At 34.5% G+C, this 24,530-nt stretch overlaps 1 protein-coding gene across 4 annotated transcripts in view; it reads right to left on the bottom strand.

The window, feature by feature from the left end:
* The window catches only part of LOC127545031 (cytochrome P450 4F3-like), a 98,302-nt gene that overhangs the window by 25,059 nt on the left and 48,713 nt on the right, over positions 1-24,530 (bottom strand). The window contains exon 1 of one of the 4 annotated variants that reach the window (XM_051972050.1): positions 11,854-11,941. The exons of the other annotated variants lie outside the window; for them this stretch is intronic. The gene's annotated coding sequence lies outside the window, so the exon portion shown is untranslated. Of the gene's footprint in view, positions 1-11,853; positions 11,942-24,530 lie in introns of those variants that run through there. 4 annotated transcript variants of the gene reach the window in all.

Below are 24,530 nucleotides of genomic sequence, written 5' to 3' on the forward strand. Positions count from 1 at the left end.
TTTTCTATCCTTACACCCTATGCCTATTTTCATGAAGTCCAAGACTACCTTAGCTTTTTTGACTACCATATCACATTTTTGGCCTGTTGAATCTGTTTGATACACTATCATGTAGGCAGGAGTTAATAGAGTTTCTTGGGAAATGATATGAGTGTCAGTATATTAGAACTCTCTAGGTAGCAAAAGGTTATTTACTGAATTTAAGAAGTACCTTCCTGCCCCCTTTTCTCCAGCTTCCTTTAGTATTAAGCTTTGGATTTCCTGCCCACAATGGGCTGCAAAGAGAGTTCAAGGAGAAAAGGAGAAAGAAAGATGTGATATCAAGGTTAAGTGGGTCTGAGAGGCTGAGGGATCAGATTTGGGCATAAGGAAATTGAGGGCCGGGGGGTTAGTTTATACTTTGGAAAAACTGATCCTGTTTTGTTCAAGGTGACATAAAGTAATAATCTCCCTCTATAATAAAGGATAAACATTATTGGGAATCTGCTGGTAAATACTGAGCAACAGTATTAATGATTTAAAGCTTAATCTGCATCATTAACATTTTCTCCATAATTTTCTTAAGTCCAGACAATCAACAGAACTATAATGTTCAAAATGGAAATTTAACAATCATTCCTCAGTAGGACCTGGCTTCAGTATACCCCTGCCGAGCATTATATACATAAATCACGAGGTGGGTGTTATGGGCTCAGACCAGCCAAAGGCCTGGCAAGAAACAAAACCCCTGGTAGAAGGGAGTAAATCCCACTCCTTAGTGGTCTTTATGCTCTAAGATTACAGACCTTCTTTTCTGTATTGTATTTATTTACTTATTTCTATTAATATGTGAATTTCTTGGGGGTGAGAACTTTTTTTTGGTGTTTTTGCCTTTCTTCATATCCCCAGAATCTGGCACAATGCCCGACATATAGAAAATAGTTAATACATGCTTTCTTATTGATTGATCTTCCTGCCCAATTGCTCCTTCATTTTTTCCTTTTGCCTATCCATCTTCCACATAGTTGGATAGTTGCCTATCCAAATCCACATAGATTAATCTTCCTCATACAGGTCCAACCTTGACACCTATCTGCTTAAAAATCTTCTGTAGCTTCCTGTTGACTCTAGGAGAAAACACAGCTCTCAGCCTTGTATTCAAGGCCCTCTATGATCTGGCTCCATCACATTTTTACTGCCTTGTTTCATATTATTCTGCTTCAAGAACTTAGTGTTCCAGCAATGCTAACCTATTAATGATTTCTTGAACTTGGTACTAGATACCTTACCTCTTTACATTTAGATGAGTTGTCTTGCATTCTTAGAATGATCTAAATATTCACATCTCCATTTTAAAATCTAGTTGTCACTTCCTCCATGAAAACTTTCCTGATTCCTTTGGTTTTCGTTGCTTTCTCTCCTAAGAATTTCCTAGAGTCCTTTGCTCAAGATTTTCCTTACCAACTTAACTCCTTCCCTGAGAATATATACCTATCCATGTATGTGTCATATCCCTGCAAGAAGACAAGAATTTAGAGAAAGATCTCCTCAGGTGACTGAGTTAGTTGTTCAAAACAAGATATTGAGCAGCTGAACTGATAAGATGATTAAAAAATTACCCCCCAAAGAAGAAGTGGATTAAAGGTAACTACAAGCACTAAATGCACATGCTTAATGAATTAATTAATATTAACTTCTCTTCTTCAAAGGAGGAGTTTTCCACCATTTTTGAACATGGGTAATATGATAAGGGAGGGGAAATATGTTTAGAAGGAACATGCAGCGTGTGGGGGGAACCAAGAAGTCTGTTAATTTTGTCATCCCTAGATAATTGAGGGGATGAGGGAGAGACCTTGCACTTCAGGATAGGAACTAAAAGGTTCATACCAAGTCTATAAACAGAGATCCATCCAAGGACTGAGTTTCTTGCAAGAACCATAAATAAACCAACTTACATCATACACTCCTAGTCCTTTTTATTTTGGTGGTATATTTCTAACATCCCTACCCCTACCCTAGTAAAAAGTAACCTCCTTGAAAGCTTGATATGAAGAATAACATGTCAAGAATTAGATCTGTTCAACAAATGGATAAGGCAGCTTCAGGGTGAGTTCCCCCCATTGGAAAAAAAACTTGGATATGATTTTATTAGTGGAAACGACATTAAATAATGGGCATTATCATTTACTTTGCCCTTATGCCATGGAATCTCTTTATTTAACTTGCAGCTCTAAGTTTGCATGTGTGTTATCTTCCCAATTAGGATATGAGCTCCTTGAAAAAGACTATTTCTATTTGTATTGTACTTAGGAGAGTTCTTTGCACATAATTACTACATAGTAAATGCTTCATTCATTCAAGACTGGATAAATATTGGGCAATTTGCAGAAAAGATGCTTGGTCAATTGCAAAGTAGACTACAGGTACATGGTATTTTAGATCCTTTCAGACTTTAAGATTTAGCGATTCTGTGAAGATGTTTATAATATGTTACAAATATTCCCTGATGATATACAACACATTAGACTTAGACCTCTCCCACTACTGCTATCATCCCATATCTCAAGACTTGTTCTACTTTTTAAGGTAACAGTAAACAAGGGGGCAGGTAGGTGGTGCAATGGATAAAGCATTAGCCCTGAAGTCAGGAGGACCTGGTCTCAGAAACTTAATACTTCTTAGCTGTGTGACCTTGGGCAAGTCACTTAACCCCAATTGCCTCAACAAAAATAAAACAAAAAACCCAGTAAACTTTATTTTTTAAAATTTATATTTCCCTTTACTTTTTTCTTTATGCTTATATCTGTCTTTCAAAATTCCTATTCTGCTTTAGTTTTTTTTTTCATCAAAAATGTTTGAAAGTTCATTTTTTAATTGAAGATCCATTTCCTTTTCTTATTAGATTATACTCAATTTGCTGTCTAAGGTTTTTTTGGTTGCAGACCTTTGTCTTTGACCTTTTGAAATATTTCATTCCATTTTCCTTTTAAGTTTTACATATTTATTTTTAAATTTGTGGAGTAAAACAAGCATTTTCATCATATAGTATAATTTTAAAAAGATTACTATCTTTTAAAAATTATACTATGTAATGAAAACAAGCATTTTCATTTTAAAAGATGACAATCTTTTAAAATTATACTATGTGATGAAAATGCTTGTTTTACTTTATACTTGTTTACACATAAAACTGCAAATCTATTGTGTATAGCTTGCTATTCATTTTAAATATATAATAAAATTATCATGTAAATTTCCTTTTTGTTTTTGCTTCTTCCTCCCAGATGGCTATCACAAATAAGTATATGTATGAATCATCAAAAAACATCCATGCAATTTAAAAGGAAAAAATATTTTTTCATGACATAAAATAAGAAAGATTTTGCACAAACAAAATTAATACATCTGAGATAAGAAGGATTGTAATTGATTGGAAAAATCCTTATTTGATATTTGATAATATCTATGATATAGGTTTATATAGGAAAGATGTATAGACAATATAAATTTATAAGACTCCAAATCATTCATTCCCCAAAAGAGAAATGATTTAAAAAAAGAGAATTCATGAAAGAAGAATATCAAGGGGCAGCTAGTTGGTGCAATGGATAGAGCGCTAGCCCTGAAGTCAGGAGGACTCGAGTTCAAATCTGACCTCAGACACTTAACACTTCCAGCTGTGTGACCCTGAGCAAGTCACTTAACCCCAATTGCCTCAGCAACAAAAAAAGAAGAAAGTCTAACTATTAAATAACCACATGAAAAAGAACCCAAATCACTAATAAATAATGAAATGCAAAGAAAAAAGAACCCCAAGGTTTCATCTCATAAGCAGTTCATTGGTAAAGAAGTAGAAAGATGAAAATAGTCAATATTAGTGGAGTTTTATAGAACAGAAATGTCTAGAATGTAGCCAGAACCAAATTAAAATGAAATTATGAAATACTCAACAAAATAAATAAAAATAGCAGAAAAACTATAGAAAATGTTCATGTATCATTTTCTAATGCTGTCTGCAGGAATCCTAATTTATGATTTAATGGCCTCATTGTGATTTGATTTTGACCTCAATGGTGAAGCTGAGCATGAGGGACCTAAATGCAATTTTGATGAACTTAAAATCAGTCCCACCATTTTGGAAAACAATTTGGAATTATGTAAATAACATGGCTAAAATGTCTATAATACTGACAGATTTTACTACTATGCATATACCACCAAGGAAGTAACTAATAAAAAGAAAGTTTCCATACCTATCCAAATATTTATAATATTTCTTTTTGTGGTTGCAGAGAACTGGAAACAAAGTAGCTAGACATCCATTGTTTGGGAACTGACTAAATAAAGGGTGATACATGAATGCAATGAAATATTATTCTGCTAGGAGACACACTGAATATTATGAATACAGAGAAGAATTGATATCTGATATGAACTGATACAGAATGATGTGAGCAGGACTAAGGAAATAGCATACACAACTACAGCAAAATAAATATTAAAAAAATCACCACAAAACAATAAGGCTAAACGTTGTAAAGTTATTTTAAAATCAGCTTGGCCCCAAAGAGAGAAGACCCTTTGTTCCTTTATATAGTTAGAGTCCATAGGTAGGGGTAAAAAGATCCATTGTATAAAAGCATAAATCTAAAATTAATAGTTTTGGTGTATTGATTTTTTTTTAATTCTCTCCCTCTTTAAAAAATAAAATCTTCGTTATAAGGACTGTTATAACTCTCTGGGATGGAGTACAATATAGGGAATAATCTAAACTCAAGAATCAAGAAGACAAATTCCTAGAACTCAACTAGGAAAACCCATGAGCAAGGGCTGTTATTCTCTTTTTCTCAGTGTGGGTACATTGTATCAACAAAGAGAATCAGTTCCTGGTTCACCAGAAACTACAGGATGATGGACAAGCATTAGGAATTAGTGAAGGGAGAATTGTATAAGGGAAGAAATGTGTACATCTTCTTTAGTGTACCCAGACTCAGTTGATAATTCTGGACTGTCTGCATGACTGGGATAAACTCAGGTCTCTTGAGAATAATCACTAAGAACTATAAACAGTAAGTTGAAGGATAAAATGTACTTGCATCTGAATACCCTGGCCACTTATTCTGTTCACACAGAAGCTTGTAAGAGAATAGAAGGCAGGAGTTGAAATTTCCATATTGGTTTAACTATTATTTTAACTATCCAGTACATTATGGGTTGGCTCATTGAATCATCAATGGCCTTAGTGAATCCAGAAATGTCCTGGGGTGTGAAGAGGTAAAAGATTATCTGAGAATGAAACTGAGCCCTCAGTCAGGGTTTTCATAGCATGAATGGAATATACTCAGAGAAATACAGAAATACACAACTCCTGGACTGCCAACCATTCCTAGAATGGTCTTAAAAAATTGTTCTCTTTAATCTGTAAAAGTTCCAGAAGGAGTTTCTAGACAATGGCATGATTACTTTACTGACAAAATATTTATAACTCCCCCAGAGTAGTATCACGAAAGAAGGAAAATTAGGGATTAAGAAAATTCATTGTGGACAATTGAACCCTGAGAAAATAAACTAAGGTGGATCAACATGCTGAGTCCTGAGTTTGGGATGCCCTGAATTGCCTGCTATGTAGTCAATGATACAAGAGATGGAATTGTAGCCCCACCAACTCTAAATCTATCACAGGCCCTAAAGAAATATCATGGATGTTGATTTGTGTACCAGAAGTAGTTTTATTATTTAGCTATTCACTCATATCTGACTCTTTGTGGTTTTATGAATTATTGCTTACCAGGTCTTTCTAGCCTCCACTATCTCTGGAGGCCTATCCAAGTTCACATTCATTGTTTCCATGACATTGTATTTCCATCTTATCCTCTATCATCCTTTTTTCTTTTGCTTTTAATCATTCCCGATATCAGGGTCTTTTTCAGTGAATCCTGTCTTCTCTTTATGTAGACAAAGTATTTAAAATTCATCTTTGGTATTTGTCCTTCCAATTAATTTCTTTAAGTAATGACCGATTTGATTTTTTTGTTGTCCAAGGAACTTTCAAAAGTCTTCTCCAGGACCACAAATTGAAAGTATCAATTTTGTAATGATTCTCTTTTCTTATAGTTCAATTCTCATAGCCATACATTGTACTGGAAAAAACATAGCTTTGAATATATGGACCAGTGATTCTTTAAAAAAGGGCAAAAATTATCTGTGATTTAAATGAAGCAGGGATCCTGACATGGGAAAGGGTCACAGAGAGACTAGACCATATGAAATTTATCATAAATGGAATAAATCACATTGGCATGGGATAATTGACCATTCATTGATAATAAACAGTGGAATGTATTGCAGGCTTGTGGCACTTGAAGAAGGTTTTAAAGTGAAAAGTGAAAAAGACAAGAAGAAAAGTTCCATAGCTGGATCTATATACAGTATCTGGTACAATATGAGAAGAATAGTAGTTGAGCAGGAGAACAATAATCCACAGGAAACAATTTCTAAGGAAACTATCAATAAATTACTTGTATTTATATTCATAAATAAGTAAGCAATAAACAGCTTAGAGAGGAACTTGTAAAACAAGGAAACAAATTTTATTTAGACTTCATGGATTAGAAATTGTCATAGGAATTTGGCTTTGTGTGATTTTCAAGAAAAAGGACAGATTAAAAAATAGTTTTGATTATTAAAAATATATGTCCATTTTAGTCAATCCAAGAACCCAAAGTGGAGGAAACACCGTGGAGAGAATTTGGAAAATAATTAGTAGAAGAAGCTGAAATAACTTTTCCATAAGAGCAAAATCTTGACAATGACCATGGCAGACCAACAAGAGAAAAATAAAAAAAATTATGAATATATTTGGAAATAAATTAGAAAACTGTCCTGAAAGCATATTATAATGATGGAGGAATTAAAGTATCTAGCATGTCAAGAACAGAGTAGCTAATAGATTTTTACTTAAAAGTGTGGCACAATGGATAGTGTGTTGAGCTTGGGTCAGCAAATCCTGAGTTCAAGTTTCACCTCACTTGTCTGCTAGCTGTGATGAGAGAGAAAATGCTGATGAGAGAGAAAAAGAGAAGTCATATAGAGAACACATCAACTAATTTATATTTTTAAAAGCTTTAGGTAGAAAAGGGAAATAAGGTTAGGTTACAAAGATATGGCAGAAAACTATCAAAATGCTGCCAGGAGTGATAAATCCCAGACTAAATTGAGACTTTTGTTGGATGGTAAAACTAATCAAAAGGGAATTTTTAGTTATGTTGGAGGCAATAGGAAGATCAAAGAGGGACTAAAATAATTGTTCAGGGCCTGTGGGATGATAATGAAGACAATGGTAAGATAGATGAACTACTTAGCTTTTTTTGTTGTTGCTTCTGTTTTATATTTCAGGGAAACTAATTGTTGGACTGGGCAGGATAAAGCAAAAATAGTTAAGAGGGAATGGAAATCTAAGAGATAAGAACATCTAATTACCTTCAATAAGTTAAGGTCATCAAGTTAAAATAAATTATATAGGTTTATATTATATATAAATTATGTTATTATTAAGTTACTACTGAGGATGATTTGAAGGATTTTGAGAAATGTAAAAAGCTGGAGGAGATGAAAATTAAAAAAAAATCATTATTTATTTATTTTTAATATTCTTTTCTTTTAAAATTTTAAGTTCCAAATACTTTCCCTCCCTTTCATTCCTTCTTTACTTACTGAGAAGGCAAGCACAATGATATCAATTACACATGTGAAATAATGCAAAGCTTATTTCCATATTAGCCATTTCTCAAGCACAACAAAGCTAGGTTATACTTCAATTTACACTCAAAACTCATCAATTTTCTCTCTGAAGAAGTATGGAATTTTTTCATTATGATTCCTTTATAATTGTCTTGAATCATTTTATTGATCAGAGTAGCTGTCTTTTACAGTTCATCATCATTACAATATTGTAGTTACTGTATATAATAATATTCTGGTTTTTCTCACTTTACTTTGCACCAGTTAATATAGATTTTCCCAAATTTTTCTGAAGCCATTTCTTTAATAATTTCTTATATATTGAATTCCCAATCCCTATATTTTTGCCTGCCTGCATTTTGGATTTCCTTCACAGGCTAATTGTACAATATTTCAGAGTTCGATTCTTTTTGTACAGCAAAATAACAGTTTGGTCATGTATACTTATTGTGTATCTAATTTATACTTTAATATATTTAACATCTACTGGTCATCCTGCCATCTAGGGAAGGGGGTGAGGGGAAGGAGGGGAAAAATTGGAACAAAAGGTTTGGCAATTGTCAATGCTATAAAATTACCCATACATATAACTTGTAAATAAAAACCTATTAAAAATAATAATTTCTTACAATACAATGCAAGTTTGAAAAAAGAACCTTTTCTGTATAACTTCTAGAAATGTGATGTCTTCTTCTTTTTTTGAATCATGGCTTTCAGTGCATCTGATAATTCTTAAATCATTTTTTTCTTGATTAGTTTTCTAGATCAGTTGTTTTAAATCAGAATATTTCACATTTTCTTCTATTTTTCATTCTTTTGACTTTGTTTCTTGAAGTCTTATGGAGTCATTAGCTTCCAGTTATCCACTTATTATTTTTAAGGAATAATTTTCTCCAGTAAGCTTTTGTATCTTTTCCCATTTGGCCAATTCTGCTTTTTAAAGAGGTTTTTTTTTTTTATTTTTAGTGAATTTTTATGCCTCCTTTTCCAGTTATCCTATTTTGTTTTTTAAAGAGTTCTTTTTTAGTTAATTTTTGTCTTTCTTTTGTCATTAGGCCAATTTACTTTTTTAAGGTATTATTTTCTTTATTTCATTTTCTTTTATTTTTTATTTTATAATAACTTTTTATTGACAAGGATATTATTTTCTTTCTTTCTTTTTTTTTTTTTTTGGCCTCTTTAAGCAAGCTCTGAATTTTTTTTTTTCATAACTTTCTTCCTTTTCTCTCATTTCTTTATCTAATTTTTTCCTATTTCACTCTCATTTGCTTTTAAATATAATATTTTAGTTCTTCTAGGAATTTATTTTGGGCTTGTATTAAATTAAATTTTTTTTCTTTGAGACTTTGACTGCAGCTATTTTCACATTGTTATCTTCTTCTGAATTTGTGTCTTGGTCCTTCCTGCCACTGTAGTTACCTTTCACAGTCAAATTCTTTTTGTTGCTCTTTTTTGCTCATTTTTCTATTTTAGTTTTTGACTTTGAACTTTATGTTAAAGTTGTACTCACACTCAACTTGGGGTGGGAGAGCATTGTTCCAATCTTTAGGCTTTTTCCTGTGTCTATTTTTAGACCTTGTTGTACAAGTTGAGATACTTCCAAGATGGTGTAACAACCTAGGGAGAGGTATCTCATAGTCTGTACTCTTGTCTTTACCTAGGAAGGCGCCCTGCTTCCTTTTAGCCATAAATGCCAGGGCTCTTCTCTATTTTGGAACTATGACCAGGTCTCTTGCTCCCTCATGTGCTCTTCTCCACTCTGGAACTGCATGGAACTGCTTATGAACAATAGAATTGCCAATCAGTGCCAGTTGCATTGTATTATAGTACCAGCAAAAGACAGTTTGTAATCTCTTTCTGTCCAGTTTCCTCACCCCCTTACTGTCTCTGCACTGAGAACTATCAAAGTCACTGCCTCCTCTAAAGATTGCCACTAGTGCTGTCCCCTGTAAGATCCAGGGAGACCTGTACTCTGAAGTCATAGGCCTCTTCTGCTTTCATTGTTTTGGCAGGGAAAAGATCTCATCCTATCTTTTGTTAGCTCTGCCACTAACAATTTGATTTGTGGCATTATTTGAAATTTGTTTGCATTAGGAGCATTGGGAGACTTCATCTGGATTGCTAATTATACTCTGTCATCTTGGCTCTAGCCCCCAAAACTGACTTTCAAAAAAAAAATAAGAGGAGGGTGAAGAATTCTAATGATTGACCAAAGAGCTTGACTTTGTTGGCAAAATTTTCAAACATATTTTGAAAGTGAAGATTGATGTAATTTCATGAAGGAAAGCAACATTTTTTTTTACCAGATACATGTAAATACAATTTTTAATACTCATTTTTTAAAATAAAATTTTGAGTTCCAAGTTTTTTCCATCCCTCACATCTACAATGGCAAGGAATTTGATATAAATTATCTATGTGTGTGTGTGTGTGTGTGTGTGTATACACATATATAATTGTAATCATGTAAAACATATTTTCATATTAATTATGTTGTACAAGAAAAAATGGATTAAAAGAAAAAAACTGCAAAAAAGAAGATAAAAATAATATGCTTTGACTTGCTTTCAGACTCTATTAATCCTTTCTCTGGATGTGAATAGCATTTTTCAACTTGAGTCTCTGGAATTGTCTTATATCATTGTAGTGTTGCGAACAGCTAAGTCATTCACAATTAATTATTTTATATTGCTGTTACTGTGTTCAGTGTTCTAGTTCTGTTCACTTCACTTTTCATCAGTTATATAAATCTTTCTAGGTTTTTCTGAAATTAGCTTGCTTGTCATTTCTTATAACAATTGTATTTCATCACAATTATATATCACTATTTATAAACCCATTTTCAAGTTGATGGACATCACTTCAATTTCTAATGCTTTTCCACTACAACAGGAGCTGAAAAACAGCAATCCTTAAAGCCAATATGGCTTAATTAAGAATAGATCATGCCAGATTAACCTCATATTTATTTGTTTCAGAATAATTAGAATCTCAAGTCAGTAGATAATTGGATTTTAGCAAAGCATTTGACAAAGTATCACACTATTTTGTGTAATTACATTATTGTTGAGAAGAAAACAGAATTATTCAGAACTACTTGAATGATTGGCTCTAAAGAGTAGTTTTTAGAACTCCAATGGAAGCTTGGAAGGATAATTTTAGGGAAGTACTTAGAGATCTTTACTTTGTCCTTTTTTGGTCTAAGACAATTTTATGAATGAATGGAACCATAAAAAGACAAAAATGATATGCCAATCCATTTTTTAGGAACAATCAAGGAAGAATAGTAGTCCAGGATGGAACTTGAGAACTAGAACCTAGAACTGGAGAGGTCCTTGCACTCAGGACCATAAATGAGTTTAGGGATTTACTTATTTCTTTGGGACTAATAGCAGCTGATTCATGCATTTTAGTTTTATTTTTTCTTACTTTAAGAATAATACTTTCTTTTGATTAAAATTAAAAAGTTTTGTGACCTGGTAAACTTTGACATAGACAATGATGGTAAATATTATCTAGGAGTATTGAGACAAAAAGTACAAAAGAAGGAAAATAAAGAATTGGAATTGGGGGATCAGCAGATGATTAGTTATAAAGAATAATAATGGAACAGAAGGAGCATTCCCATTATGATAAGATTTGGAGACCAACCAGCTTCAGTTTCTTTCTCTTCTCTCACAGAACCCACAGAATTTCCAAGCCTCCTCCTTAGATAATCCTGAAAAAGCCCCATTCCCAGGACTGTGATTCTTGCTTCCCCTGTAGGACTCTGCTCCTTCTTTCTGATGAACAATTTGTTTTCTAGTTGGCAAACCCCAGCATTCCAGCCTGACCTGTAGCTATCTCTCCCTTTTTTGAATTGACTCATACCCAGGTCAGTTAACTTTTTACAAGTAAAATTTCCTGTGCTCGATTTTCTCCATCCTCCATTCCCCTTGCAACTTTATCCCTTGGTTCTCTCAAAATCCCATTTCTTTAGTGCCTCCCAAAATATCCCAACTTCCAACAGTTCTCCTGAGTTTTTGGTACCTATGCCCATCCCCAATCTCTTATTTCATTTTGCCCCCTACAGCGTAGAGAGACTCCCTATCTAGCCCCAATCTTTGATATCAACCTTTTCTTTTTAGGCAATACCTTGTATCTCTGAGTCTCTGTCTATCTCTGTCTCTGAGGAATGTAGCTCTGGTAGCTCAGGCTCACACTTCAGCTGTGTTGAGATTCCATTTGTCAGAGAGAATGCTCTACTTTTATACTTCACGCAGACTCCACCTTCATAAGAGAGATTAAGAGAGGTCTACAGGGAAGGAGCAAAGCCAGGGTGGAGACTGGGTAAGGGCGGTGGCTAAAAAAAGAGCCAAAAGAGACCCAGGGTTGGGTATTATTAGGTGAAAGGGTAAAAGATAAAAGAGCCCAGGTTTCTAATTTATTTACTTTCACTAACTTCTAGGCTTTCCTTCCAGCTCTTCCCCTTCCCTTCTCTCTCACTCGGTCCTGTTTCAGCTAAGCAGAAGGAGAGGAAAGCCTTCCTAGCAAAGTTTCCTGAGTTATTTGTCTCAGGCTTAGCCTTTTTATGCTCCTTTGCTGTCTCCCAAATTCACGAGAGACTGTTTTCTTCAGCTCTCCACTAAACATTGATCTTTACTGCTTTCTGTTGTTTATTGACCCTGGAAATGACTCAATACCTGATAAACGTATTCATAAGGGATACTGTGGTTCCAGGTCTTTCATTTATCTCCACTATCCACTGGGAGGGATGTTTCTTCTGAACTGAAACACAGTAAAGTGAGCAGAACCAAGACATTTTGCACAGTAACAACAATGTGTTGTAGGATGATCAATGTGAATAACTTAGTTATTCTCAGCAATACAATAATACAAGACAATCCCATGTCTATCCACTTTCAGAGAAAGAACTGATGAAAGAACAGACTGAAGCATAATATTTTCCACTTTTTTCTTTCTTTTCTTTTTTTGGCTAGTCTTTCTGTACAAAATGACTAATATAAAATATTTTACATGATTGTGCATGTATAATCTATATCAGATTGCTTACTGTATCAGGGAGGAACTCAAGGAAGGAATGGAGAGATAGAATTTGCAACTCAAAACTTTAAAAAACCTCAATGAATATTAAAAATTGTTTCAACATGTACAATTCAACAATTCAACAATTGTTGAATGTAAATGTTGAAAAGAAACATGTAAAATGTTTAATGGAAGAAAATATTATTATTATTTTTTTTAATAGCTTTTTATTTACAGGTTATATGTATGGGTAATTTTACAGCATTGACAATTGCCAAGCCTTTTATTCCAATTTCCCCCCCTCCTTCTCCCTACCTCCTCCCCTAGATGGCAGGATGATCAGTAGATGTTAAATATATTAAAATATAAATTAGATACATAATAAGCATACATGACCAAACCATTATTTTGCTGTACAAAAAGAATCGGACTCTGAAATATTATGCAATTAGCCTGTGAAGGAAATCCAAAATGCAGGTGTGCAGAAATATAGGGATTGGGTTCTTAGTCATCTCCCAGAGTTCTTTCACTGGGCATAGCTGGTTAAGTTCATTACCACTCCATTGGAACTGATTTGGTTCATCTCATTGCTGAAGATGGCCAGGTTCATCAGAATTGATCGTCATATAAGTGTATAATGATCTCCTGGCCCTGCTCATTTCACTCAGCATCAGTTCGTGTAAGTCTCTCCAGGCCTTTCTGAAATCATCCCGTTGGTCATTTCTTACTGAACAATAATATTCCATAATATCCATATACCATAGTTTATTCAGCCATTCTTCAATTGATGGGTACTCACTTTCCAATTTCTGGCCACTACAAAGAGGGCTGCCACAAACATTTGTGCACATACAGATCCTTTCCCTTTTTTATGATTGAAGAAAATATTATTTAAAAATTATTGGTGCCTTTGTTTGGGTGAATGAATGAATGAAGAATTTATTATGTACTTAATGTATATTAGACAAAATTCTGGAGATAAAAGTATAAGCCCTTCCAGAGCTTATCTTTTAATAAAGGAAGACAACATACTGTTAGCCAAGGGCATTTTTGATTAAGGTAATGACAATTGATCCCTTGGACAACTAAATGAGTATCCCTTTGTAGAAGAAATGGCAGTGTTGGCTTGATCCTCAGCTTTGAGACAAAGAAGAGTAAGGCAAAAGAAAAGGGGATGCGCATTAGTCGGCATCTTTGCTCAAGATAAGTAGCTCAAATGAACATTGGGGTGGGTGGATGGCATATGAAGTATGGCCTAGGAACCAGCTAGGTAGAATGTAATGAGACCAAATCTGTGTTCATCTGGTCATCAAACAAGACTATTGAGACCCAGGATGCCAATTCCAAAGTTGAAGGTATTAAGGTCCCCAGCAACTGGGCCATGCAGGTGTTATGGTGCTGGTCAAGGTGAGAAGTGGGCAATAGTAGCAGAGCATACAATTATCATCAGAACTTTATACCATTCAATTTTTTATTTGAGTTCCAATATAGCCTCAGACATTTACTAGCTATGTGACACTGGGTAAGACATTTAACTTCTGTTTGCCTCAGTTTCCTCAACTGTAAAATGGGAATAATAGTAGCATCTACTACATCAAATAAGATAATATTTCTAAATGCTCAGCACAATACTTGATACATAGTAGGGATTTAATAAAATTCTTGTTTTCTTCCTTCAGCCTCCAAAATCTACTAGAGGCATAATGATTAGTGAACTTCTTCTCTGTAAGGAAGGCAAAAGTAATCCTCAAATTAGCATTGTCAGTCAATAGTAGGAAACTCCCTTTAGTCAGGATATACCAGACAGCACAAAGACAGGCTAAAATAATCTCTCATTTGAATTTTTCATAGAGATCTTGTTGACTGATTCTTCTTTTTTGTTATCTTCTAAATTCTGAATACTGAAATAAACTTTCCTCTACTCTCTCCTGTGAATCTCTCAGTTCAACTGTCACCTATTATTGATGTCATTAGGGATTTATGTAGTATTTTATTTTCCCCCCATTCACATGTAAAAATCACTTTTAACATTTGTTTTTAAAACTTTGAATTCTAGGTTCTTTCCCTTCTTCTTACCCTACTCAATCTTCATTGAGAATATAAGCTATTCAATATCAATTATATATTTATGGTCATGCAATACATTTTCATGATAGTCATATTGTGAAAGAAAATATAGGCCAACCACCTTCCAATTTAAAAAACAAACAAACCACAAATCTAAAACACTCTTAAGCAAAATAAAGTTGAAAGTATAAGCTTCAATCTGCATTCAGACATCATTAGTTCTTTCTCTGGGTATAGATATCATTTTTCTTCAATATTGTATTTATGCTGTCTAGAATATCATACTCCAAGTCCTTCAGTCCTTTAATGTAGAAGCTACATCTTGTGTTATCCTGGCTGTGGCTCCACTACACTGGAATTATTTCTTTCTGGAATATTTTCTCATTGAGTTCTGGAATTTGGCTATAATATACCAGGGAATTTTCATTTTGGGATCTCTTTCAGGAATTGATTGGTAGATTCTTTCAATTTCTATTTTACCTCCCGCTTCTAGAATTTTAAAGCATTTTTCCTTGACAATTCCTTGAAAGATGATGTCTGGGTTTTTTTTTTTTTATCATAGCTTTCAGGTAGTCCAATAATTTTAAAATTATCTCTTCTGGATCTATTTTCCAGGTCAGTTGCTTTTCCAATGAGATATTTCATATGGTCTTCTATGTTTTTTCATTCTTTCATATTTGTGTTATACTATCTTGATTTCTCATTAGCCTCCTTCCATTTACTTAATTCTAATTTTTAAGGAATTATTTTCTTCAGTGAGCTTTTGTACCTCCTTTTTCATTTGACCAATTCTGATTTTTAAAGAATTTTTCTCCTCATTGTTTTTTTTTTTTTTTTTTTTTGAACTTCCATTACCATTTGGTTTAGTTTTTTTTTTTTTTTTAAGGTGCTATTTCTTTCAGTACATTTTTGTGTTTCCTTTACCAAGCTGATGAGTAATTTTTCATGATTTTCTTCCATCACTCATTTCTCTCCCCAATTTTCCCCTGATTTCTATTATTTTATTTTCAAAACCCCTTTTGAAATCTTCCATAGACTGCAACCACTTTATATTTTTCTTGGAGACTTTCACTTTGCTATTTTTTGTGTATATTTTGATCTTAATTTCCCCAGTTTGTTTATTTAGTTTGTTTTTTGTTATTTGTTATTTCCCTATCCTATTACTTGACTTTTAACTCTTTGTTAAAGTAGACCACTGTTTCCATGGTGGAAGATTTTCCTGTCCCAAGTTTTAGAGGTTTATGCAGCTGTTTTCAGAGATACTACTAGGTCCCTAGTATAGGTCCTATACGTTTTCAGTTCTTCCAAGTTGATAAGCTAAGGAGAGGTGTGTTCACTATTCTCCTGGCCTGTGTTTAGGTCTATGAACAATCACGAGCATTCGTTTCTGTCCTGGAACTGCAAGGAGGGTTCCTGCTCTATTGTGGCTGCAAGCTCTGCTGTGCTAGTGCTCCTCCTCACCCTAGCCACCCAGGACGGCAACTTTGATCCAAGTATGGGCAAAGCAACAGAGTTGTGCCTCAGTCCTAACAGAAAGACATCTGTAGTATCTTTGTGTCCAGTTGTTTGACTGCCTTACCATTTGTGGACTGAGAACTCAGGAAGCTATTACTGTTGCTGACTGACTTAATGGCTCCCAAGACCCACTCTTGTTTTCCTGAAGCTGTGCTGATGTGGCCTGTGCTCGATTGTGCTCCATTCTTACTCAGGTGTGACAAACCTTTTCTAATTACTTTTTAAGTTGTTTTTGGGATCTATGGGCTAGAGCTCTGGAAACCACCACTGCTATCATTCATTCAGTTACCTTGAGACTTATTCCTGATTTGCTCAGGCCAGCTAGGACTCAGCTAGTACAGCCTGTGATGGACTGGACTCCATTCTCACCCTGGTGCAACAGCCCTTTCCTACTGACTTTCTAAGTTGTCTTGGAAAATTGTTTTGCTCCATCTTTTTGTGGGTTATAATGCTCTAAAATTTAATTAGAGACATTACTTAAAGGTATTTGGAAGGTCTGGGGGAGAACTTGGGTGCATCCCTGCCTTTATTCTGCTATCCAGGCTTCACCTCCACTATTAGAGATTTAAAAAGTCATAAAGTTAAGGGAAAACAACACTTCTTTTGTTTGTAATTATAGAATAGAATTAGGATCAGTCATGGAAGTAAAAAGAACACAGATTTAGTGTTGACATTTCTATATCTATATAAAGCCATAGATAGAGATATTTAGATATTTATAAATGCATATCCATATATACACACACAGAATTTGAATTACTTTTTGGTCACATGACCAATAAGACAGAGATATTTTCTCTGATCTTTACAACTTCTTGGTTCTCTCCAAAGTAGAAATGATGTGCTAGAGATAAAATGAATTTCATTTGCTCTTATTACCTAGGACATCAAGAACACAAAATGATTAAAAATTGTATGAACTAACAGTGATCTCATGCTCATCCTCCATATCTCCTACACATTGCTCATCCATTCCTGGCAGAGAACTTGTATTAATTGGTCTTATCCATGGTCTTAAAAAAAACACCCCACAACATTGTACCTTGACCCCCCGCCTCTTTTGGTGTAATGGAGATCCAAACTCCAAATCGTAGAAAATTTGCTGAGGCCTTCATAGGATATACCTTGGACACATTCCATATTGCAACAGGATTTTGCAGGAGAGTAGACAAACAGAGGAAACAGGGCAGGGACTTGTAACAGAGCTTAACTCTAAATCCTCACTCCTACTCTTTCCAGTGCTTTGGAAGTCCAAACTCCAAATGGAAGAAATGTATCCAGGCTGTCATAACAGTGGCATAATTTAGCAATATTCTATATTACCGGACCAGAGAGATGGTTGTGTGTAGTTGTGTGGAGTGCCACTAAGGAAAGGAGCACAACATTCAGCTGGGACCAGTTCTCCTCACCCAAAAGTCATTTGTGGAAGATAACTAAGCTAGTGAACTATAAATTTCTCAGCATGGGAAGAGACCAGAGTACATCATCAGAAGGAAGGGAGTCAGAAAATAAGCCATAGAAGTAAATAAAGAAACAAAAGAGTGAAATTACTACTAAGGCCTCAGGAAAAAGAAAAAAGAAAGAACTTGAACATGCACAAATAAACCAATAGGGAAAATATTAACAGCAGAAGGAAGCATGACAACTTCATAAAGCTGAATACTTGATAAAGCAGAGGACACTGTGTATTTTGAGGAAAGCTTGGAATCAAGCTTTCTGAGGAACTTAAAAAAACAAATGAGAATCATGGGAGAACAGTTGATGGTCTGTACAGAAGAAATAATTAACAGAACAAAAAACCTGAATCATTGCCTTATTCACCAAAGAAACAAAAAAAGAAGACAACTGATTGAGAATATATACAGAAATAAAAGACAATGTGGAAGAAGAAAAGCAAAAAACAAAAACAAAACAAAACAAAAACCCAGTAACAGTAAAAGAAAATATACTCTCCATGAAAACAAAATGTATTAATTTCAAAGAAAGTATGTACAGAGACAATTTAAGAATGATAAGTATCTCAGAAAAAAATTAAGTAAAAAAACCCCCAAGCAACCAACCAATAAAACCCCTAAGTGTAATGTTCTGGTTAGCTTTCTAAGGGTCTTGAGACCAGTCTTTGTTTCATCAGAGTAATCACCATGAGAATAGCCAGGGACAAAGTCCAAATTCTTTATTATTTCCTTCACAGTCTGTCTCCTTCACCTGGGACCTGGCTAGCTTTCTGGAGGGCCTTCAGATGGGCCTTGATCTCAGTGGAGAAATGGAAGAGGACAGATCAGCCACCATGATGTTGACTTTTTTTTTTTTGAGAAAATTTTTTCTTTTTTCTTTTGAAAGAAAATTTTTCTTTTGAGAAAATTTGAGAAAATCTTTTTCTCACCATGATGGTGGGAGATGGAATGACTCTCTTTCAGTCCTTATTGGCTTTTATATACTCTATTATAAGTATGATGATATACTTATAGAATAGGTGTCAATCTCATAAAATAGATGTCTATCTTGTAGAACTATGTTAAATACTAAGCACATGTAAACTAGAGAATCATTATCTTAATTCCACTGAGTTAACACCTCAATCATACTGAACTAGAGTTCTCACATGCTAGATAATCCTCCTCTTATCAATTCCTCTGACTTAACACCTTGTTAACTCAATCATACTGAGCCTTATGTATATTTCTCCAAAGTTCCTGCTCTTTACACTTAAGCACTTGCAAAATGTGAACCCAGTGTAAGAAATAATACAAGAGCCCAGAACTTCTTTTTTTTTTAATGGATTTTTCTTTTTTTTTTTTTTTAATAGCTTTTTATTTACAAATATATGCATAGGTAAATTTTCAACATTGACAGTTGCAAATCCTTTTGTTCCAAGTTTTTCCCTCCTTCCCTTCATCCCTTCCCCCAGATGGCAGGTTGAGCAATACATGTTAAATATGTTAAAGTATAAGTTAAATACAATATATGTATATAGGTCCAAACAGTTATTTTGCTATATAAAAAGAATCGGACTTTGAAGTAGTGTACAATTAGCCTGTAAAGGAAATAAAAAATGCAGGTGGACAAAAATAGAGGGATTAGGAATTCTATGTAGTGGTTCATAGTCATCTCCTGGAGTTCTTTCCCTGGGTGTAGCTGGTTCAGTTCATTACTGCTCTATTGGAACTGATTTGGTTCATCTCATTGTTGAAGTGGGACACATCCATCAGAATTGATCATCATATAGTATTGTTGTTGAAGTAAATAATGATCTTCTGGTCCTGCTCATTTCACTCAGGATCAGTTCATGTAAGTCTCTCCAGGCCTTTCTGAAATCATCTTGTTGGTCATTTCTTACAGAACAACAATATTCCATAATATTCATATATCACAATTTATTTAGCCATTCTCCAATTGATGGGCATCCATTCAGTTTCCAGTTTCTGGCCACTACAAAGAGAGCCCAGAATTTCTAAACACATCTCCCCACACGCAATTAATAAAAAGAATCCATATACTCTTCCATGGAAAAAATGAATGCTGAAAACTTCAAGTGGTTAAATTTGACATTTTCATTCAGAAGCAACAAATTACACAAATGACATGGAGAAAAAGTTTTCAATAAAATGGAAAAGAAATTTGGATAACAAGATTATTGTATACCCAATAGATAAAGGAAGAGAGGATGAAATAATGTATTTCAAAGAATAATGAGGTTCAAGAAGTAGCTTAACATGAAATACCCTGAAAATCTAAGCTTAATCATGAATAAAAAATATCAACTTCAATAATAAAGATAGTTTTGAAACATTCTTAGAAAACCTGACCGGAAGAGATTATTTGCTTCTTGAACAGTTCAGATAATAGAAATGTAGGAGTAAATGAATGAAGTAGCCAAGGACAAGAACAGCAACAGCAACTGTGACAGTAGAGAGTTTTTAAGATACTTATTCTTAAATACATAAGCAAATAGGAGTGAGACCAGATATCAGATGATGATGATGTTATAGAGTTAGGTTTCAGATACTATGGACTGAACTTTTTGGAATATAATGCTGAACCTGAAGTCAGGAAGTCTCATCTTCCTGATTTCAAATCTGACCTCAGACACTTACTAGTTATGGACATTGTGCTAATCACTTAACCTAGTTTGCCTCAATTTACTAATCTGTAAAATGAATTGGAGAAAAAATGGCAAACCATTGCAGTATCTTGACTAAGAAAACCCCAAATGGGGTCATGAAGAGTTGGACATGATTGAAACAACTGAAAAACAACTCCAAGATGAATCAATTTGTGTGTGTGTGTGTGTGTGTGTGTGTGTGAGAGAGAGAGAGAGAGAGAGAGAGAGAGAGAGAAAGAGAGAGAGAGAGAGAGAGAAGAAAAGAGAGGGAGAGAGAGAGAATAATTACAGAATGAAAGATTGCATGAAAAGGGGGACGGGGGAAGAGAGAGAATATATAATGTGTTTTGTTCAAATTGAGAGCTAGCTATAAGAGGAAGATGACTCTTGTGATGTCTTGGGAAGAGGAGAAGGTATAGAGAAGTGGGTGAGGAGATAGGAAGATGAATTAACAAAAGGAAGAAAAGTGAAAGTCCTTACTTTGATGGTAGGATAGGATGTCACTGATGAATGCTTCTGTGGTTGAAGAATGATATTCTGTGAAGGGAAGTGGGGATCTTGCACTGGGTGTTATTGGTAGGTATTTGCTACTTAGAGAGACCACTTATCCTGACTCAGTAGGAGTCTATCATCTATAAGAATTGGCATTTTTGAGGGGATAAGAGGCAATGGAAAAGGGGATTGAGAAAGGGCAAACTGTCTATGATAGTAGCAGACACTTTTTGGAGTGGAGAGCCCAAATTGGGTACCTTGAAAGTTTTAATTCCATGTGTAATGTAGAAAGTAAAAAGGGACAAAATAAATATAAGGATTATGAACCAGAGACTAGGATTTAGAGTAGAAATAAGGATAGGATGGTAGTGAAGAGAATAAAGAAGAAAAATATTCTTTGAAAAGAGATGCAGAAAATGAAATTAAAAAACAAAATCCCTAATAAATAGAACAAGTTGACAGTGGCAGCAGCAGGAGTTTATTTAACTGAGAAGGGAAAAAAGATGAAAAATTAAAGAATTATAAAAGAATAGGAAAGGAAAAGTAACTATTAAGCAAAACTCCAAAAGAAAAGGTAAGAAATAGGAGAGGGGGATCAGAAATGAGAAGAAGAGAACCAGTGGAAATAGGGACACCTTAATAAAGATTAAGCTTAGCTTAGTACAGTGCTTGGCACATAGTAGGTCCTTAGTGGTTTGTTTTTTAAATTGATTGACAACTGAAGAGATTTCTTTCAGGGTTTTCTGAACCTAAATGGTGTGTGCTATGGTGAAATAATTAATCTAGGCTTTTTTCTCCCTGGGGTAAAGGTTAAATTGTTATAGTTAGCTATCAATAAGTAGATGACCCTTGAATCTGACAACCTTTGGCAAACACTTTGTTCTGGGATATATATCAGCCATGTCTCCAGGGAATCAAGAGATTCCTTTTTTTCCCCTTTAATACCATCTTGTTTATCACCAGTGAATAGGGTCAGAGCTCACTTGGTGTCAGTGTTCATAATCACTGGGTCAGAGTGAATAAGCAGATTTTATGAGGATAATTTTCACCAGATCAAGACAATCTTTCCCTAGAGAACCTGGAGTTTCTCAGTTGCTCATTCAGTGTGTGCCAAGAAGGTCATTAGAGAATAATCTTGATTGAAATATGTTGAGGGAAACTTTGTGCAGCTGTGTATGTGGCTTCTTATAAACAGATCCTTCATACCTGTATATCTCTTTTTACCATTTGTATTCTTGCAGAGACACATGATTTTAGACTTTTTTGGGGAAGAGACAAAGAAAAAAGATTTTGGGAAATAACAGACATGTAGAAGAGTCAATCCTTGATTTCTAGCTTGCTTCCTCAGAAACTTCAAAGAATTTTCCTTGTGATGAGATTGAAATCTCTGTTTTAGTTGAATTAAATCTAATTTTATTCTCATCTAAACAACTTATCCATTAAATTGGAAATCTTTATTTGAAAATATGATTGGTTTGGCCTAAAATTTTAAAAAACAAAGTATTACATATGAGAACATACAAAAATCTTTTAAAATTAAGCCTAATAAAATTTGTAAATTGTTCCAATCATTATGGAAAACAATGTGGAACTATGATAGAAAAGTGACTAAATAGTACATGCTCTTTGACATAGCAACAAGAGTTTCTGGCATATACCCCAAGCAAGTTAAAGATAGATAGAAAGAGCCTATATATACCAAAATATGTATAGCAATGCTTTATATAGCAGCAAAACCAAAACAAAAGAAAAAAAAAACTTCTGTAAACAAAGTACTTTCATGTTTATTAGAAAGTGACTGAGTTGTACTATACAAATTTAGTGAGATATTATTTTCCTATAAAAATTATAAAAATGAAGGGTTCCAGTTGTTTGAAATGATACATAATGAAATGAGCAGAAGCAAAAGATACAATAACCATAATAATATTAGAAAAAACCATATTTACAATCATCATAATTCAAATCTCTGTAATAAATCCTTTCGATGGAAGGGTGGTGTATTATCAAATGAAGTAGACCCATTTAGTAATTGTAATGAATAATTAGAAATGAGTAAGTTTGCTTTGCTTAATTGCATTACTTTGTGGCAAGGGAAGGTTTTATATGAATTAGTACCCAGAAATGACAATGGAATTCCTCCCCACTCCTACCGTGGAATAAAATGGGGCCCAAGGTAGCTGTGGCAGCAGTGGCTGAGCAAATAGGGCTCTCTGGGAGCCTGGTGATTGCCTCAGAGTCTGGAGCAATTGGGCCTCTGCAGCCAGCCTTGGATCTTATGCTCTGTGGAACATAGTAAAAGGAGGCACTGCAGCCACTGGTCTCTGAAGCAAGCCGAGCCACTAATTGGGAAAAGGGTGATAGTAGGTGATGCTCTTGACCAAAACTATACCTGTCTTCCCTGGGATTGTGGTAAAGCCTCTGGACAGCTCCACTTCCATTTGCCTCCAGCTGTAACTTCTTCCTTCTATGCTGGTTCTAGGACTTGGATGGCAGTCTACTGTTCCCCGAGCTCGGGATTATATCTTTTTCAAAAGCAACATAATAGACAATAACATTGTACATTGATCACATTCTAAAGATATGGAAAATAACGATTGTGGTGAGAATTAGAGAATCACATGGAAACCAATGTGGCTGCACAGGGAACCCATCAACCGAATCTGATTTAAAAGATATGCATATCTAATAATTGTATATATATGCATATATTGGAGTTAACATATGTTTCTACCATGTTTAATATATATTGAACTACTTGCCATCTAAGGGAGGGCATGGGGGAAGAGAGGGAAAATTGGAACACAAGGTTTTTCAAGGACTAATGTTAAAGAATTGTCCATGCATGTTTTGAAAAATAAAAAGCTTTAATTAATAAAAAAAGAAAAAAAGATATGCATCTCAATTAATCAACAAGCATTTATTAAGTGCTATGTGGCAGGCACCAAGATTGAAGATTAAAGTAAAACAATCCATGTGGACAAAGTGCAAAAGTCACATACAAGGCAGACACAAGGTTATCTTGGCTGGGAAGTCACTTGCAACTGAGGAGACTAGAAAAGACCTGTGAATGGAAACAAGTGTAGGCAGGCAATGATAAATATATTAGTGTGACACAAGAAAGAACAGTGCAGAAGAAACTGAGGCTCCAAAGAACTGAGGCTGGAAACAAGTGATAAGAACAAGAAAGAATTAAAAAACCCAACCCCACACCCACCTACCCCAACTTCCTCCCCCCAGTTGCATCCAGAGGAAGAAGAGCAAAAACATGATAAAGTCACCACTTAAGGTGTCTGAGATGATGACAGTGTTCAATGATGAGGAGATTGAACTTCTGTTCTCTTTTTCAAAAAGAATCTTTGGATTGAGAAAGGAAACAAATTAAAATAATTATCAAGGAATGGAAATCCAAGAGAAATGTAAAAGATAAGAAATCATCTATCTATTCTCATGATAAATTAAAGCCACTAAGGCAGGAGGAATAGGAAGAAAGGAAACAAGCATATTTTTTTTTAATAAGCACTCACTATATGCCGGACACCATGCTAATACTTCATAAATCTTATCTCACTCGATCCTCACAACAATTCTGTTGGTGCATGCTATCATT

The sequence above is a fragment of the Antechinus flavipes genome, chromosome 1 (genome assembly GCF_016432865.1).
Source record: "Antechinus flavipes isolate AdamAnt ecotype Samford, QLD, Australia chromosome 1, AdamAnt_v2, whole genome shotgun sequence".
Classification (NCBI taxonomy): domain Eukaryota; kingdom Metazoa; phylum Chordata; class Mammalia; order Dasyuromorphia; family Dasyuridae; genus Antechinus; species Antechinus flavipes.